Here is a 17376-nt window from a genome sequence, read left to right as displayed (position 1 = left end):
CATTATTCTTTAGAGATTAGGTCTAAAAGCAATTTTGGAAACAAAAATGCTGTTTGTTACCCCCACGCCAGTTATATTTATTTAATTTGGAATGAATCAACTGGTACCCAGTGCTGTTACACCTGGGGGAGTTTCAAAACAGTTTTGTGTAAGCAACTGCCTTCCCACACTGGAGTATCATTGTCTCTGCAAACATCATAGTTTGTTTTGTAAAGTACCTGAGTTTGCATCTGAATTGCTACAGTCTGTTCTTAAAAACTTCCCATGATGGACATTCCCCATTTCTCTAGGTAGCCCATCCTAGAGCTTTCTCTTTACTTGGCTGTTCCTACAGTCCTGCCTAAAACTTCCTGACTATAAATAAGGTTGATTTCTTCTTGCCCTCCCAGGGTTCTGGAGAAAGTTGCTGTCCCTTTTGCAAATGTTTGAAAATCATTATCATGTTCCCCTCATTCTTCTCTCTTCTAGACTAAACAAATTCCCTTCCTTCCACCTTTCTTTGCAGGTCATGTTTTCAAAACCTCTTTATCATCCATTTTATTCTCTTTGCACACGCTTCAGTTAGTCTATTGTCTTCCTTAACATGTACTATCCCAAACTGAGGGGATGGAGTCTCCACTACAGGGCAAATCTTTTCTGAACCCTTATCAACTTCATGTCATCCTGTTTGCAGTTGTAGCCTATGCAGCCAGACAAAGCATTCCCAAAATACTTTTTCAGCTGTATCTTCTTTGATGATATTCAGGCCAAATCTTGGGGCACCTTTAGATGTGCTCTTTGTTTGTCAGACTCCCTCCATGAGTCTCAATAGTCACTCTCTCTGCCTGAGTTCTTCCATTTGTGGAAAAAAAAATGAAAGGAAGGAGAAAATGATATCCGGGATATACTAAACAGCCCCATACCTGCTTCATAAGATCTTACAGCCCTCAAAATATTTGCTTAATCTCCCAGTATCTTGGCAGGGTACGTAGGTATTAATGCTCCCAGGTGTTCTTATCCATTGATCTCAAAATATTCTCCTTCTTGTTTTAAACATGGGGAGAGTGAACTGTTTGGAGGCTCAGTTTTCATAGGCAACAAAGATCCCCTGCTCCATTTAAAGTCAGTGGAAAATGTAGGTTGCAAGCCAACAGGAGAATTGGGCTTTAAGTGACAGGCTGAGGTCCCCTCAAAAGTTAATCCCACAGCCAGGAGTTGGAGCCCAGGTTTCCTGAGTCTGTCTCGAGCCTGATGAGCAGAACCAGGCTGCTCCCACCCGGCCGTATGAACACACAGAGTGCAGCCACGTGGTCAAACCCCTCTGCAATCCCTGAGTAAAACCTTGGTCGTGGCAGGATCACATCGCCCTGGAGAAGAGTTGGGTTGATCACAACTTGCTCTCTAACTAGAAATCTGGTATTTGGTTGCACGTTGCGCAGCTGAAAAGCCTGTTAAAGAAAACAAACAGCACCTGTGCCAAGCTCTCCCGAACTCCAGCAGTAAAAGATATTAATAGTTTCCAGCTCTGTGTTTTGCACGTTGTCTTGCCAAAGCTCACCTGCTCTGCTGAATCGAGAGGCTGCTCAGTGCTGCTCACTGAACAAAAGGCTGGTTTGTAAAAGACAAATCTAGGGGAATTTTTTAAATTCCAAAAATAGACAAGGGGGAAAAATGTGCCAGCAAGATGGATCTCATTTCATTTCCCAAATCCCTCTGGTCTCCAGAGTTCATTCTTTGCTCTTAATGTTTCATGCTATGGCTTATTTTAGTCTCCTTAGTGGAAAGTTTAAAACATTTACTTAAAGGCAAAGCTTCAGCTGGCATAAACTGTCACAGCTCCCTTGGCTTCAGTTGCCTTTAGCAGAGGAGCTGCCCTTTAGCATTTAAATTGCTTATTAGAGTGGAAAACTGCATTGCTTGAAATTGTCTGCAAAGACTAAGGAGAAAGGAATACGAAGGAAGGGGCCACAGTATGGATTTCAGTTGAGAAAGTGTCTTTCCACATGGACAGGTGCAAATATGGAGGATTCCTGGCACTCACTACTCTTCAAGTCTTTCCTCGGATCCCCCTCCAAAACGGCTGCCAGTGCCCCCCCGCCAGCAGCCCAGAGGGACTGGTGGTGCTGGATCTTGCTGGGCAGAAGGAATGAAGGCTGCAGGCATCTCCTACAGGGCAGTACAGGCTGCTGAGCACCACCAGTCTGGAGCCACATTTAAGGGCCATGCCCCAGTGGTGCTCCTTTGTGTCAGGGAGGTGCGTCCAGAAGCACCAAGGGTTTTCCTGGAAAAGGAAAGCCCATTGGCTAAAATCTTTGGGCCAGCCTGGAAAGTTGCTGGTTTAGCTGAATGTCCCAGAGAGAGATTCCCTCTGACAGTGCCCCGTCCAAGAGCCATTCTACCTCTAAACTCTATCTGTGCTGGCCTGGTTTGCAGCAGCACAGCACTGCCATCACAACTCCCCACTCACCTCTGTGCTCTGTTACCTGCCCTGCTGCATTGTTCTCTTTGCCTTCAGAGAAATGTCGTCTCAGGGCATGTCAGGCATAAGAGACTATCTCAAAAGTATCTATGGATCCTTCTTTCTCCCCTTGCTCTTGCCTTCCACATCAGATTCAGCTCCCTCAGGCTGTAGACCCCCTGCTCAAGCACAGCTCAGCTCCTCACTCCTGTGTTGTCTTTCCCTGCTCCAGCTCATCCCTGGTGATCCCACAGGGTGGGGTAGAACAGCACTGTCACAGTTGCTCGTTCAGTCACTGCTTTTTCAGGGAACATCTGCAAGCTCTTCTTTTTGTTCAGCATATCCTAAAGGAAAAAAAGAAAAAAAAAGAGAGAGAAAAATCAGCAAAGGTACAATATGTTTTTCTTTACTGTCAAGTTTAACAAACAACAGCCATCTGAGCTTGCCATTGCAGGAATCCAACCCATTTTATGAGGTTGGGTTCCTGCACTGGTCCCTGTCTTGTCCCTGACTTAAATTGAACCAACCTCACAGATTCCCTGGTAAATCACGTCAGTGGGGCTATTCCTGATTGACACCAGCCTGACTTGGACAAGAAGAGACTGCCAAAGCCCAGAGGATGGGAGCAGTTATTTTGCCAGCACGCTGGCTGGATTTGTATCTCTGTAGGAATGTGTACACTTCCCTTTGCTTTTGCAATGGCACCAGCGTGTTGATGAACTGCAGTGCTGCTATTTATCCCCTAATTACTCCCATGACTCACATTAAAGTAACAATTTTCCATAGAAACAAACGCAAGCAGAGCTGACACCACTAGAACTGCTTTTATTCTGAAACACATTCTGTACTTTGGGTTTTGAGAGTGGCAGCTCTGGAGGCTGCTCCATGTTCCTGGTGCTGAGGTTTGCCAGAGTTAAGGGGAATGAGACTCAGTGGGCACTTGTTTGCTCTGGGATGGGGAGGAAAGGTTGGACTAGAGCCCACGTGGGGCTGAGGACCACTCAGCACATTGTGATTTCTGAGATAGCTCAGGACAGGGTGGTTCCTGTCCGTGCTGGTTCCTGGGTGTTCTTAGGACATGTTCATCTGCCAAGGTTCTTGCCAGGACACTCCCTCCGTTTAACTTGCCCATGGGCATCTCAACCTGGGCTGCTGCTCTGTGTTTTTACTTGTCTTGAGAGGCTCGATCAGGGAGAGCAGCAGGAGTGCCATCCCTGGATCTTATCTGGGGATATTCATCCTGTTCTCTGCGTCGTATCAGTTACAGGTGTCACAGTTAGGTGTGATCATCCCTGGCTGAGTCAGTTATTTGAAATAAGTAATGAAATAATTAGCAGGCAGATCTCAGCTGCATCCTTTGAGCCAACCTGGCATCAGTTCTTATGTGGGGTCGTCACGGACTTCTTATCCTCTGAAGCTCCTTCCCTGTGCCTGACCCTCAGGAAGCAGTATGCATACAGGAGACTGGATGGTCAAGAGGGATCTTTTTCTTTTCCAAACCCACCTGCCTTGCCTTGGCACTAGAATTGTCAAATATCACCCTAGTTTTGTTCATCTGTGGAGCCAAGAGAAGTGGGGCAGAACCAAAGCTGTTTGATTTCTCTACTTGCAGCTGCCATTATTTATAGTAACTAGATGTCCCTGGTGATGGTGTCCCAGTGCCTCCCCTTCCTGTGGGGCAGGAGCAAGAATTCCTCAGAGCTGTGTATATCTACCCTAAAATCATCCCACGAAGGGAGCCCTTCTAAGGGCTTTGCCACAGGCAGTGCAGCCATGGCAAGGTGAATACATCACCTCTGGAGGTTGTTGCCAAGCCTCCCTGTAGCCAAAGAGGAGGGAAAACAGCCCCACACTATTTCTTCCCAAGGCAGGGGATTGTAATTTCCAATGCAGATGTAGATACAGGAGTGCTCAGAGCCCTCAGCCAGGAAACAGGGCCCCTTTACAAAACTGCTACACAGTCATGTAAAACACACCATTCCTGCTCCAAAATGCTCCCAGCATCATGGAAAAGACAAGGGCAGGCAGGTGGATGGAGAGGGGAGGGCTGTGGAAGCACAGGGTGATGACAGCAGCAGCACTGTCACAACTGAGGGCCAGGAGGTGGCCAGAGGCACCTGCTTTTCTTTGCTGTAGGCTTTGCTTCACACGCCAGGGAAAGGAGGGAATGATGGAGCAGAGCCCTGGAAAGCTGGAGTGGGGTGGCTCCAGGCAGGCAGCTTTTGCCACTGTGTAAGTGATTGTGTGATTTGTTGTAGAGTCTGTTAGAGTTGGCTGTAACTTGCTTACGCTTTGCCTGTGCAGATAAAGTTGCCTCCGTATTATACTTCAGTGCTCCACACATGCACACTTTAACTTTGAAAAGTGTTGTTTAAAAACCAAATTTTAAAATGCAACTTCAGCTGTGCAGCCTTCCCAGGAAATGCCTATAGAAATTGTCTGTGCAGGAAACAGCTACAAAGGGAAGAAAGGGGAGGGAGGAGAAGCCCATCAGACCTAGATTCTGAGAGACCACGTGCAGCTTCTTCCTCTCCAGTTCCTCAGGGCTCTTGGCTGTCTCTTCATGTTGCTTCCCAGGCCCCACATGTTACAAATGTCTTTCATGAGGGTTTGTCAGCCTCCCACCATGCCCGAGTCCCATCAAGTCTCTTCTCCTCTGAAGAGGAAACTTGTAAGGGCTCAGTAGCCATGACTGAAGCCAGATTTTCAAACAGGGCCAGCACTCCATGAACTGCTGGGCTTCTCTGAAAGTCTGGCTCTGAGGAAAGCCTTTATTTCCTTTTTTATTTTTTTTCCCTGCACAAGAACTGAATCAGTAATACAAACATTAAGCTGAATAGGCTGAGGATCTCTTCCCTAGAGGACTTCTCTCTTTTTCTGCCTCCTTTATCTCTGCCAAGGTGCTGATAACCAACATGTGGCATGTGGAACCATATCCATGCGGCTGACAGAGCCCCATTCCATGGGATTTTCAACCCAGGCTGCAGAAAGAGCTGGGAAGGAAACAGTCAGAAACAAGCTTTCCCTGGGAGAGAAAGAGATGGAGCAATCAAACCATCCTTCCAACAGGCAGGGCTGTACTTAGGCAGTGCAAGCCCCTACTTTGTGCCTGAACACCTGAAGTTTCCAGGCATGAGTCCAGGATTTCAGCTTTCCCTTAAACAAGTATGGTTTTGACCCAGTCAGGGAGACAAAGTATATCAGCTCACCAACTGTAAGGAGAGCTACCTGGGGCAGCAGGGAGTGGGACCTGCCCCTGTTCTCTTTCCACAGCCCCTTTTGAATCAACTTTGAATGATGGCAACTGAGAAGCACCCACCAGAGAGGGACCAGGGCAGGAGAAGGATAGGAGAGATGCCAGGTAGGGCCCTGGTACCCATCACCTCCTTTCTGTCCCACACAGGACTCGTGTTATTCATGGAACAGTCCCTGTCCAACTGACCACAGCAGTGTTGTGGAGGCTGTTCCCATGGGCAGAGGGATCCGTGCAGGGATCAGTGCAGCAAAAAAGAACAAACAGAAGCAAAGGAACTAAAAAATGTCTCCTCCATGAAAACCTTCTCAGTTCTCGTGTCCTGCCACAGAGTTATTGCCTTGACTTGCCTCACACATTTGCCAGCAGCAGATTCTGCTTTCAGCAAGTGACTTGAAAATATTTACCCTTTTTTTGAAGCAAGAAGACAGAGAGAAAAGATTCCCTTGCTCCTTCTCCTGGTTTAACAGAGGACTTAATTTGAGATGTGAAGCACAAATCAGTGCACCTTTCACACCTCCACTTGAACTGAACTGTTTAGCTTGAACAGCCAGACTGCAGCCTCCCTTGTACCAGGACGTGGCTGTGCCCATGGCCCTCGTCCTCCCAGGATGCAGGAACATCAACTAAATACCACCTACCCAAGTTTTCTTTTCCCTAGAGGTTGGAATGGGGTAACACCAGCAAGTGACTTGTGCTTTCACATGTAGGGACTCTAAATTTGTTCCAGAAAAAGAGCTTAATTGCCCCTTGCTTCTCCTGAGTCAGGGACATCTCCTGAGCCCAGCAGCTTCAAAGCATGTCCCCCACACTCTATCATAACAACATTTAGAAAGCAGTTTGAATTTCTTCCAGCTGGCCTCATGTTACAGAGATCCCTATCAGCACCCGGGAGGAAAGAATTAGCAAGACAAACAAGCGTCTTTTTAAACTTCAGAAAGAAAATGAAAAAGCAAAGAAAAAGGCCACGTAAAAGGCATAGATGTAGCCCAGTGACATCCAAACAATGTGCTCTTTTCCTAGGGTTGTTTGAGGTAGAAAGGATCCTAATGCTTGGCTTTTCTTGTGTCAGCTGGAGACTTTGAACACTAATGGCAGGGTTTTATCAAAGCCAGATGCATTTGCACAGGTACTGTCTGTATGACCTCCCTCCCAGCCATCGGGAATGAGCACCCAATGTGAGTGTTACTAGAGGCAGGAGCATGTGCCAGGGGAATAGGGAGTCACCAGAGTAGGCCAGATAATAAACATGGAGTTTCAAACACATCTGCTTGGCTTTTCATGGCAAACTCCTTTAATGGCCCCCCAGGGGACTTCTTGTGACTCTCTCTTCCCCCAGAAAAGCATCACAGTTGCAGACTTTTCCCGTTTACCAGGAGATCAAGCAGTCAGGCTCAGGGTGAGCAGTGGGAAAGCCTGGATCAGGCAGCTCCCCTGGTAGCAGAGAGCTTCCCACACCCAGGGTGCTCCCCAGCCCTCAGCCAGTGGGTTTTGTTGTGGTTACTGCTGAGCCGCCTCCTCTGGCGGAGCTGTCCTGTGTCCCAGCCCAAGCCCCGCAGCCACGCTCGGCATCTTTCTTTTGGTCACAGCCTGATGTGCTGACATGTGAACAACTCCTTTTAAAGAACAGATACCCTTTCAAAGAGCAAAGTCCCCCCAGGCAGCTGGGGAAAACTGGCAAAGGACACACACTGGATTAGTTTTTGCTCTGTGCTCCCTGTGGCTCTTCACACGAAGGAGCCGGTGGCATGAGATGGGGCTTGGGGACCAAAGTTGGTGCCTTTGCATGTTAGAAACCATTTCCGTTTGCAAGCCTGACAAGCACTGTCTGTTTCAGTATTTGTGATCCCCACAGAGCTATTTTTCTGCATTTCCCAATACTTTCTCTTCTTCCCTATTCAGTCTGCAGATGGGCCTGGCCCCTTAGCTGGCTCCCTTCAAAGGAGGGCATTATATTATGCCATCATTTATCACACTGTTCTTTTCTCCAGCAAATTTCCATTATGATTGGAAAAAAAGTCTGGCAACCATCACCTCTGCTCTTAGATGAACTTTGGTTGGTTATTGAGCTATTACTCATAATTTAATTGTCTTCACTTGCTCTATCTATGTAAAAAGATGGATAAATAGAGATAGATAGATAGATAGATAGATAGATAGATAGATAGATAGATAGATAGAGGTATGAAGGAGGAGGGGAGCAATTTGGGGTGATTACTGACACAAGTCAAGCTGGAAGGGGAGGGAAATTGCATTGAGCTGCACCAATTTACACCTTCCAAGATACTGCCTTTCTGTGACAGTGAAACATTTCTCACTACCAGAACTCAATCTAGTGTCTGCTTGGGTTTAGTATGCAGTTAAATTCACAAGATGCAGTTCAAGAAAAAGCTACAGATTGATGTTTCAGCTTCTGAGAGTCAGAAAAAGTGAACTCAAGCATATGTAACTTCACAGACTAACCTAATATTCCCCTCTTGCTGAGAAGATTCACATAGCAACAGTGAAAGGGGCTTTCTTCAATTTGCCTTATCCTGTGTGTATTTAAGATAACTCTTTTTTTTCCAGAATTTCATTTAGCTACTCATACTACAAACACAAGGACAGATGGTCACCAGATCAAACTTAATCAGCATTCTGTATGCTGGATTTTGGGCTTAGAAATTCATCTGGTTCTAGTAAAGCATAGTCTGAAACCTGCCTGATGTTAACTCAACCACAGAATTGTATTAAATTTCTAAGCCTCCCCATCCTCATAGGAGATTGAGATGGGAACCATCGGGCAATTTCTAAAAAGGGTTGATTAGTAGTTTAATTATCAGAGATCAAAATCTGCTCTGTTAGTAGTGTCTCACTGGAGAAATGCATTTTTAATGGGAGAGTGCAGCCCAGTCTTACCCATTTGTGTCTTCAAATTCATTACAGGGCTAAATCCAGTCCTGGAGTTAAAGGATGTAGTTTTGTTTACATCCTCTTACTCCATATTGAATTCAAGGTCTAGACCTTGGCAGTGCACCCTCAGTCAAGGCAATTTGGACTATTTTCCCATGGCTTCTTCTCATTCCTCTTTTCATCGGGCTCTTCCCTTCCCTGCCTCTCACTGTTGTCAGTTGTTGGGCTGAACTCCATGTGAGTGTCCCCACCCCAAGGAGCTGTGGTTACATACACAGGACAAGAAATGAGCTTCCCACAGGGAAGGCCTGTCAGGCTTCTACCTGCCCATAGGCACACAGTATCCAGGGGCATCAAGAGCCATACCAGAACCTCCTTTCCCTCAAGTGAAGTCAGGGTTTGACTGTATCCTTAAATCCTGTGTCCTTCAGGTTGGTGTGGTGATCTTTTCGCCCTCTCCAAAACCATTTTGCTATTTTATCCCTCGTGCCACAGTCTGTTAGAGATGTGTGTGTACCCCTGCCTCCAACTCTGCTGCCTGTATTTGCATAACTGTGGCATGGGGCTGCCTGGCTGGAAACCAAACCCCCCTCCAAATGGCACAGAGGCGACAGCCATCTGTGTCTTTTTCACATTTGGTTTCATTGTTTTAGGATCAAATCCAACCACTGCAACCTACAGTAACTCTAGACTTTTCAAGGCTCGGAGCTTTCCATATAGCACGATCTGTGGTTTCACTGTGGAGAAGCAAACCTGGAAAAAAAAACTTGTTGGACTGGATCAGAAGTATTTTAGTTAGTGCAGAAGGCTGCCAGTGGTGAAACTAGCACTCCCAGAGCATGAATGAACGGAGGGTGTTTCATTCTGTGCATGCTGGACAATTCAGTCCTAACTGGGCATTATGGCTGCACTGGGCAGATCACTCTGGAGATGTATTTCCATTGCCACGTAATAAATATAAGTGCTCTTTATGAGACACTCATGGATGGAAGGCATCTAGTGGTTGCTAAAGGTTATTCTGATGATGTATATTCAAAGCCCTCCTGTTTGGCATTAATTAGCACAATGTTCTATTTTGCAATTTCCCAGCACAGACACATCCAGATTCCTGCTAGGAATTGGAAGTGGCATCCACCCACTCCTCCACCCAAACCAGACAGCACTGATACAATCCCACCCTCCATGAACCCCCCACAACCCCATGGCAGGGACATGCAGGGGCTTGCAGGATGCAGGATTTTCTTGCATTACACAATCAAGGCATTTATTTCTAACAGGCCTCAGGCTGGGATCTTCATGAAGGTCTCTCCCATGGGTCCCAAAAGCCCAGTGCCATTAGCTGGGAGCTCCTGATTAGTCAGAAGCTCCTGATTTGGCCTGTGGGCTGGAGTATTTCTGACATCCAGGTTGAAGATTGCTGATTGCAGGAAGCTGATGCCCTCAGGAGCTCACAGCCCTAAGGAACTGATGGAAGTTTGTGACCCACACGCTGATTTGAACTCTTCATGTCACAGCACTGGGACAAACTATTGTAAACTTATATGTTCCCTGTTTCTCTGGGCTTGGTTGCTCCAAGCCTACTACAGCTGCTTACTGATGCAATACTAAGGAAAATGTGTAAGAAGTACTCTAGGGGTTGGATTCTGCCCTTGCCAAAGTCCAAGAGAGAAGGAAACACTTGTGCTTTTTCTACCTATTTTATCCCTGTTGGGTGTCTGAAAAGCATTTGCTACCAGCCCCAAGCTACAGAGATAATTAGATGCTGTACCAACCAAACTGCCAAAAGATGATAACTTGTGTGTTTCAATATTGCATGGAACATAACCTAAAATAGCTAAACAGATCCTGTAATTAGGAAAGTACCAACTTACACTCATATCCTCCTCTGCCTAGGCATCCCACCTTTGGGATGTTCACGGCTTCTGAGCTCCTGGCACTGGGCTGAGTGCTTTTTCCACTGGCTTTGGTGCATCCTCAATGCAAAGGGACTTTTTTGGTTCTTTCTTACGAGTGGTTCTATCTTGCCTCCTGTAAGGACCCTCGGCCTCTGAGCTCTAGTGCTGGAGCTGATTCTTTTGCATTAATCTCTTACACCACAGCCATCCTCTCAACAGGCTACATGATGAGATGAATCATTTTCCATGACTAATGGGACAGTGTGAAGCTCTGATGGGACACAGTTACAGTCCTGCAGCTGTGATCCACTGCACCCACCATGGGTGACAGCCACTGCTGGAATCTGCCTCCAGCATCACCCCCCCCCCCCGTGGCACCACTGCAACTCCACCATTCCCAGAACCATGGTCCCTGCATGCTCTCCCAGTGCTGGAACAACCAGGCCTACATGCACCACTTCATTTTGGTTTTTACACCTCCAGCTTCCCTCCAGATAAACGTATTTTTTTTAACTCAGAAATACATTTGTTCCAAGTCAGATGCCAACTGCTCCCGGTGCCAAGAAGATGCAGCGCTCCTTCTGCTCGCTCTGTTTTCCCGTGAACTTTATCAGTTTTTGCTTGTTTCTCTGTGACCTTTGGAGCCCATTCAAAGTCATCTGCCTTTTGCTTTGATTTCCTTTCAGTCCAGTGCAGGTTGCCAGCTGATTTGTTGCCTGTTTTTACACATCGCCAGCAAATCACCACCTCCTCATATTGTTCAGTCAGTCATCAACTCCAGGCTTGCCAGCTCTTTTTGCTAATGGGCTAGGAGGGATTGTTACATCTAAGCTGATGGGACCAGAAAGCTGCTTAATTACAGCTAACAAATCTTTAAAGACTAATGTCAGACTTTTATGGCCAGTGAGGGTCTGGCCAGTGTTATGGACCCAAGGTCCACCTGTACGTTGGCTGTACCTCATCCTTCCACTGGTTAGCCAGGCACTCCCACTGCCACAACCACTGGTTCCACTGCACTAGAAATGTATTCCTCAAGTTGTTGTGCCAGAGATTTGGCTTGTGCTGGTTCTGGGATGGGGACAGTTTTAATGTAGAGCTGGATGGGACCTCCTGGGTGCTCTCCAGCAGCTGGTCCCAGTTACAGGCAGCCAGGGATCAGTGGGAGGTGAAGGAGCCCAGTGGCTTTTAGCTGTGGTTATTCCTGCAATGTTGGCAAGAGCTGGGGTGGACATGGGAGCCCCAGGTGAGGTGCAGAGTCCATAGGCCATGTCCAGGCTCAGCTCCAGCACCACACAGCTCACAAAGCGCTGCTTCCTTGCCTGCAAAGTTCCATGTTTTTCATGATTCCTCAGGAGAGCTGTATTGAGGCCCATTTGTGGTGAAAGGCAGGAGTACTTTCTCCAAGAGTTATGTGTGTTTCTCATCATGCTCCTCTGCGTTGCCTTTTCAGCTCCAGGTGTGGTGCTCGATGGATTGTTGAAGACCAAGATTTCCTTTGTCGACCAGGAATAAAATCCATGTTTCCCTCCAATACAGAGAACAGTCAGAAGGAAAGGTGTAGCACAGTTGACCAAAACCCAGAATCATCTGCACTATGGGCATCTCCCACTGCATCATTCAGGACCCCAGGTATGGATTTATTTGATTTATTTCTTGTGCACAGACATGGTGTACATAGCTTTAAAACATTCTTACTCTATTTTCTCTGTATGGTCCCAGGTCCCTAAAGAAGGTGATTTAGAGAGATAAGTGCTCACTAATTAGATGGAAATGTGATGATTTTACACAGTGCAGTGGGTGTAGTGTTTTCAGAGGTCACTGCACACTGCTTGGGCTCTCCACAGACGTTTAACTTTTACTCTTCCTCCCTTTGTTGGTTCTCTTCCCATAAATCACCAGAATGAAAACATGGATCAGGTGGGGAAAGCCAGTAGCAGGATAAGGGCTTTATTTTGCTATTCTGCTTCCAAGCCTTGCAGTATAAAGACTGTCACAGGGCTGTGAGCCACATGTGGCCCCCTTGAACAGAGCTAAGCTCTACTGGGACCCACAGGCTGATCCACTGCCACAAATTGCTCACAACATGTGTATAAGGACCACTGGGGCTGTGGTCTCCGAGGCTCAGCCCGCAAGGCTCAGCCCCCCAGGGCTGCACAGCCAAATACTGGGGGAGCTTTACTGTTCCCCCAGGCCATCAGAGCAGCCAAACAGGCTGCCAAGGTCAGGGATTAGTCCTATCTTGGCTTCCACAGGCTCTCTTGGGCACAATCTGAATCTCAAACATGCCGTGTCTGCAGTTATGTCTCTGATCCAGATCGAAGCTTGTTTGCTTGCACGGCCTCACAACAGAGAGCTCAGTTTGAGCTCCTTGATTTCAGTGTTGGCCAAGGTTTTGCGTTTTGTACCGAGATCTGTGCTGCTGCCATCACCCACGATGCCAATTCAGCCCACAGCCCTCCTGCCACCCACGGAGTCATGGGATCCAGAGCCAAGCCTGGCAACATCCCATCCGAGGGGTCACAGGCTCCGGAGGGGACAAGGGACATGTCCCGGGGACCCACGCATCTCAAAGTTATCATGAAAGGCTGAGAATAAAAGGCACCACATAGCCCTGGGGCTAGAGAACCGCTCGGGCCGGGCCCATCCCTCGCTGTCCCGGTGCCCGCGCGCGGCCGATCCCGAATCCTCCGCTCCTTTCCCGCATCTTTGCGCGGGGAGCGCGTGCCCTCTGCTGTCCGCGGGCGGAACTGCAGGTGGGACCGGCCCGGGAGCCGGGATGGGCTCTGTGCTGTCCCTGACCTGAGCCGGGTTTAAAGAGGCACCATAAACCAGCCGTGAAATGGAGCTACGAGCTGGGAACCTCCAGCATGGACGAAGGAAGGCGTCACGGTCTCTGTGCCTGCGGGTGCAGGGTAAAGGTGCAGCCCTTCTCTAAAGGAGAGGAGAACCCGAGTGGATCCCTGGTAAAGCCTGAGATGGAGGCTGGAACAGGGCAGCAGCACAAGAGGGGCAGACTGGAGGTGCCCAAGGCACAGAGGCAGAGGAACTCTTCACCAGCACGAAGCACTTTTGGAGCAGTGCCCGCAGAAAGGACGTAAGAGCAGGGGCCAGAATCCAGCGTGCATTTGTTCCCTGTGTTTCTGAAATAATCCCTGAGAGATCAACGGGGTTTCACATCTTTCCCCATCTGTTCTTAATCTGTTTGCCTGACAGATGCCAAACCACCATACCCTGCATGGAAAAACACAAAACAAAATAGAAGGCTTTATATCTCCTCTGGTTTTATTCAGAAACGTTCCCCGGAGCCTGGCACTGTTCGTGCCCCAGGCGTGTGCCGAGGCCCAGGGCAGAACCTGCCCCAGGGACAGATCTGCTGTCAGCAGGGGCTGGCAGCGAGTCTGTTCAGGGCACAGACTGTCTCTGATGGAGCAGCTTTGTGTTTATGCAAACCCGATGACTCCAGCTGATTATATGCTGCTGGCATCCCTCTGCTGCCAAGAAGCCTCCACCAACATCCCGATCCGATCCCGCTGTTCCAGGCGCTGCAGACTTGTACAGCCTGAGGCAGTCCCAGCCAGGCAGGAGGTGGGCAGAGACAAGGGAACTGCCTTGCTAAAGGTCACAGAACAGAAGGAAACCAGCACCCTGAACCCCCCAAAGGCTCCAGACAATTTGTCAAGCAGCCTCTCATCCCAGTGTTATCTCAGAGTTTGTCCCTGCAAAATCTGTGGAGGATGTGAGCAACAGCATTTTAATGGTACCCATGAATACTTTATTTAAGGCTGAGACTTCGTGACTACAGTACTATCATTATCAGTGCCTGGAATGTGCCATCTCTGATAATAAATAATAAAGGATAACTCCCAACATCAAAAATTATTCTGTCCTAAGCTGTTCCCATCCTCATCCTATCGATCAGAAGGTCTGAGTGTTTGTAACAGCTCGTACAGTAAATGGACTTTAACATTCTTCTTTCCAAATACTGAAACTGGCTCTTTCCAGGGCAATGCCATGTAATTTATAGCTCTATCACCACCTCCTTAATAGCTGCCAAGTTCTTTGGGGTCCTTTGAAAGTGAACATATTAAAAAGATATGAGCTGAGACTGACCAGAACTTTCATGTCTGTAGGTTCCTATGTGCCTTTTTTGGTCTTTTCAACAAGCTGCTGAAAACCAGTTCTGTATCTTTAAGGCAAGATGATGAGACTTTAGAGTTCCCCTGACTAGTGAGAACAGAGCATTGATACAGCTCTACAGCAGCCAAATGCCAGCACATCTCTACATCTCAACTTCACCATTAGCCTCGGCTAAGAGAGGGAAAGGGAGAGATTTCCTCTTTGCGTATCATTTGCTTAATCAATGTGAAACACAATCCCTGCCAGTCTGAAAATAGGTCTCAAACAGTGACAGTTAAACAGCTGTGCAATTTGTCTATTGCCCCAAGAACAGAGTATTTATATAAGGTTTGGCTGAGCAGAAAAGAAGGCTGGGAAAAGATTCAGCAGCTCTGATAGGAGAGGGGAGATGACACTGTCTTGAGCTGTTAACATCACAGCATGCCCTGCTCTGTTCAGGCACTGCTTCCCACCAGCCCAAGCCTAGGTTAATTTAATCAATGAAAACATCCTGTGCCTCCCCAGTTTGGCAAAGGTAGGATTTGGGGTGAAGGAGATCTCCTTTGCTTACTCTGCATATTTTGCCAGAATCCCCCAACTCCGTGAAATGTCAAGAGAAAGATCAACAGAGTGAAATGTAATCTCAAAGAGAAACACAATATTTTTTAAAATGTCCTCACAGCAGCAATCATAATAAAAATACAAACCTGAGGTTTGTAAAAATGTAGCAATAAAACCACAGACATCTTTACAACTCCCAGATACCCAGAGCTCCCCGGCAGCAAGCACAAAAAGCCTCCCAGACACAAGGAGCAAAAGTCTAACTGGGGACCAGGCCTAATTGTTTTACAGCCTGCAAAAAAAAAGCCACACATGACACTAATTCACAGGTGATTACCAGCCACCATCAGAGAAGATAAAATAAATTCCCTTCATTTTCCCTCACCTAGAGACCATGGAGCAGCTGAGTTGTAGGGAGGTGGAATGTTGTGCTTACAGGCAGTATGTGGTTTAGGTTTATAAGGCAAGTTCATATGTTTGTGCTGTTTCCTGGTCATTAAAAGCCCTTTTTAAAAGCCAGATTACAGGCATCTGTACTTCCCGAGCTAGCAGTGAGTATGTTCTGTTCCACAGGAATAGAGATCATCTCTTTTAGAATGTGAGGCAGGCCCTCGGGCAATGTAGCTCAGCCTCCCAGTGTGCTCTGGCAGGTTATTTAATATTTCCATGCCTTGAATCTCCCATCAGCAAAAGGAATCCTGTATTTAGATCTTTTCCAACCTTAATGATTCTATGATTTCTCCCACTCTTTGTCCAACCAGGTTTAAAGCTCTTCCCATGGGGACCACATATCATGAGGAGGCAATGGAGGACTGTGGCAGCACAGGGCTGTGCAAGGTGAACACTCACCTGAGCATGGAGCAAGATTATAAAGGACAGAGTGCAGCTGGTGCAGGATTTTCTGGGCTCCCTGACTTTCTTACGTGTTTGACTTGGGTACAGCAGGATTTTGAGTGCCCACCTGTTTTGCAGGGGGAGGTGGGCACCAGCTGGCTGAGATGATGGTACTGATTCAGCTATGGACAACTGTGGTGACTTTTCCTCTGTCTGCCACGGAAATGAACCATGTGGTGGCAATGATGGGACATTTTTCACAGGGGAAAAAAGAATTCAGTGTAGGCCAGGTTTGAAAAATCCAGAGTAAAACACAGCCTCAGCCTAGTACTGTACAACTGTACTGTACAACTGTACTGTACAACTGTCAAGTCGCATTGCAGTAGGTTTCTTGATGCAGATAATTTAATGATTCTTTGGCCCACGGGCACATCTCCCACTGCGAATCTGCTTCTCCAGAGCTGCTTTATCACTGACCTGAAAGGCAGCAATCAGGGCTCGTGTGTAAATGTATGTGACGAGCGCTAATGCACGATAATGGCCAGAGCGCATCCAGCGGGGCTGACAACACCCACAAGGTTCTGGATGTGTATTTTGCTCCCTGAACATAGAGGTCACTGGCTTTTTCCTGATGATTTTTGACAGAATACAGTAGGCAGAGCCCAAGCATGCATATATGCATCTGTCAGTGATTACTTAATAGTTAAGAGTAGTTTTAGGGGTATTTTCGTAAAAGCCATAAAAAAACCCCAAATTGCAGATGTCATGGGTCATCTTTTGCCCTAGAAAAAAACGTTTGTTCTTCTCTTCTTATTTCTAGGCTATTCACAACTTGTCCTTTTTCCTTTGTGGGCTAATTGTGCAAGTTTAGCTGCCAAGTTCAAGAGCTTTTTGAAAACTGTTCTGGGCCTTAATCACACTCTTTTTTGATTGGAATGAGAACCCTTACTCCCCAGGTTTCTGGGAAAGGCCCATGATATAATTGAAAGGTGGGAACTACTTTTGTCCTTGTTTGTACAGTCACAGAATTCTGGCTAATGGCCATCTCATGAATTAATGCTGAAAAATAATGGATTTACTAAGAGTCTGGTTGGTAAAGTGGAGATAAGGGAGCTGAGTAAGGGGCTGACGCCTTCTCCCAGCCAGCAATTGTAGCAATGTTTTATGATCGGGGAGTAGGTCAATTCACTTGCACATTTAATGGATGAGATAAGGGCAGCTTGCACTAAATTAGCTTTCTGGGCAATATATGATCTCAGGGATGCAAAACCCTTCTGGCTGCTGAGGGAGCTGCCTGCACGTCCTTCAGAGCAAGGCCTGGCAGAGCTATTTGCAGATGATGCTCTCTTGTACTAAACACAACTGCTGATGCTCCTGAGCATCCTGCT

This window comes from Manacus candei, unplaced genomic scaffold (assembly GCF_025592945.1).
Source record: "Manacus candei isolate 608988 ecotype Guabito, Panama unplaced genomic scaffold, ASM2559294v1 h1tg000020l, whole genome shotgun sequence".
Taxonomy (NCBI): domain Eukaryota; kingdom Metazoa; phylum Chordata; class Aves; order Passeriformes; family Pipridae; genus Manacus; species Manacus candei.
This window is presented reverse-complemented; position numbering follows the sequence as displayed.